This window comes from Octopus bimaculoides, chromosome 11 (genome assembly GCF_001194135.2).
Source record: "Octopus bimaculoides isolate UCB-OBI-ISO-001 chromosome 11, ASM119413v2, whole genome shotgun sequence".
In the NCBI taxonomy this organism is placed as follows: domain Eukaryota; kingdom Metazoa; phylum Mollusca; class Cephalopoda; order Octopoda; family Octopodidae; genus Octopus; species Octopus bimaculoides.
The window spans coordinates 46,692,142-46,694,821 of record NC_068991.1 but is presented as its reverse complement, the minus strand read 5'-3'; positions in this window follow the sequence as shown (position 1 = coordinate 46,694,821).

Here is a 2,680-nt window from a genome sequence, read left to right as displayed (position 1 = left end):
TGTGTGTGTGTGTGTGTGTGTGTGTGTGTGTGTGTGTGTGTGTGTGTGTGTGTGTGTGTGTTTGTCTTTGTGGCTGTGTTTGTCCCCTCCCCTCACACATCACTGCTTGAGAACTGGTGTTGGTGTGTTTGCTTCTCAGTAATCTGGCAGTTCGGTAAAAGAGACCGATAGAATTAGTACTAGGCTTGAAAAATAAGTCCTGGTGTCGATTGGTTCAAGAAGGTGCTCCAGCAAGGCCGCAGTCAAACAACTGAAACAAATAAAAGAAAATTAAAAGAAAATATTTCGAGCGCAAAGGCTCTTCTATAAAATATGTTTCTGTTGTTGAATACTTGCGATAGAACAATGAGAGGGATATTGTTGGAAGCATTGCCTCAAGACCTTTGTCAAATGCATATGAATATTAGGTCTGTTATAGTTGTCTGAAACGGAAGGAGACAACAATGTAGTGTTAAAGATTGCACAGAGGCGGTTGAGCAATATTAACCCTTTAGCATTTAAACCGGCCATATCTGGCTAAAATAATCTACTTGTTTTATCTTCGAACTGACCAGATGTGGCCTCTCATACTTACCTTGCAATATTATTTCAGAAATAAACAATCATGTCATCGAAATCTCAAAGCTACAAAGCAATGCATGACTAATTCCAATCAATGTGAATTAAATAAGCATTACATTTGAATGCTAAAAGGTTAAGGGATTGAACGGGGGGAAATGCTAAATAAACTGAGGTTGTTAGATGAACGGGTAATGCAGAGTGAGGAAGTTTTGTTTCATACTGTTCACCTACGGACTACCTTGATTACAGATTTTAATTGGTTGCTTTAAAGGTTAGTTGACAAACGGATATGAACATCTTTTTTTTTCTCAAAACCAGTAAAAAGAGAACGCCTTCAAAGCCTACTGTTTCTTTACCAAGATTATAAATTCACATTTGCACCTATTGTTGTTGTTATTGGTGTGCTTGATCACGTTTCAAAGTATTTATGTGGTCATTTCCAAAAACTGGCGTTACTAGGTAAAGGAAGTGATCTTCAAACGTGCCATTTGCAAATTCAATCTATAAGCAAAGTAGTGAAAATATACAAGGTTTGTTTCTAAAATTCAACATGTAAATCTTTACCGCTGTTGCTATCTACATTCCGATGCGATGGTACTTAGTTTCTTTGTATCAGAAATAAAGCTACATCACTTCTTTAGATGAAGAATTCAAAAGATGAAAACAAAATATGTATGGATGTATATTCTCTTCTACTATTGTTTTGAAGTTTTTTGGTTTCTAACAAAGATAGAAAGCTTCTTCATTAGAATGTAGAATTTAAAAAAACTATCAAGTCGTCGAAAATCTAAAAATAACTAAAGGAAATAACTTCAATAAAAGTAGTTTAACGAAATATTTGAACAATATAGAGAATATAGATTGGTGTAGATAATGGACGTTAAAGCCGACAGATGAGGACAAAGAACATGTTTCCATCTTTATAAGACCTTCTTAGCGAAGTATATTCAAGTCTATTGTCAGTCTGCTAAATTATATACATATTTACAACTTATAGTCGTAAATATCTAAAACTATTATTGGTAGACATTGATTTGACATTGTTCCAGACGTAAGTATAGGATATTATCTCATAGTGATAGGCATATGTGGTTAATTTTATCTAAAACGTATACACTTTCTAGCTTAAATGTTAGTCGTTAAACGTAATTCTGAGGCTTCAGTGTAATGTATAATTTAGACTCATGTTGATAGATTAGGCAGTGGATAGAATATGAATGCACCCCGAGAAATAACATACATGGGCGATACGATCTAAAAAGAAAATTTAAAAACAAAATAATAAACTAATAAACAGTAAAGAGGCAAAAAAAAAAAAGGTGGGGAGTAAACAGAGTGCTTTCCAGGCAAAAATGTTTGATATTGTCTAAAAATCTTGATGGGTTAGTGTTCAGTCGTGAGTCGTTACGACCACATGCAATCAACAGAGATGTCAGCAGACGATAAGGACAAGAAACAAATAGAAATAAATAAATAAAATAAATCATTGATAGACAAATAAAAAAAAAATATAAACAATCGTTATTTTGTCGTCGAGATTTTCGATCACAAACCAGATCTAGACCAAAGATTAAGAATAAGGCCACGAGCGATTCTGACCTCAGATTGTACAAATTAATCCGAGACAAAGATAAATAGAAATGAAGGGAGTACAGAACAAAAATGGCGAACTCAATATAACGAAACAAATAGCATAACATGAGTTTGTGTGCGTGCGTGCGTGCATGTGTGTGTGTGTGTGTGTGAGTGTGTGTGTGTGTGTGTGTGTGTGTGTGTGTGTGTGTGTGCGCGTGCGTGCGTGTAAGTTCAAGGGGTGTTTGGTTTGACCTTTATTTAAATCAAACACTGTGTAGCTCTCTGAATATGCTGTAAGTGATTGACAGAGAGGAGAAATATGAAGGAGTGCATAAATGTCGTAGCAAGTGGAGTAGAGAGAGGGAGAGAGGGAGGCTGTAAATAACGATGAATATAGTTGCAAACAATGTATGCATTTGAGTGTGTGCGTCTGTATACACATCCATATATATGTATACATACATACATACATACATACATACATACATACATACATACATACATATATATATATATATATATATATATATATATATATATATAT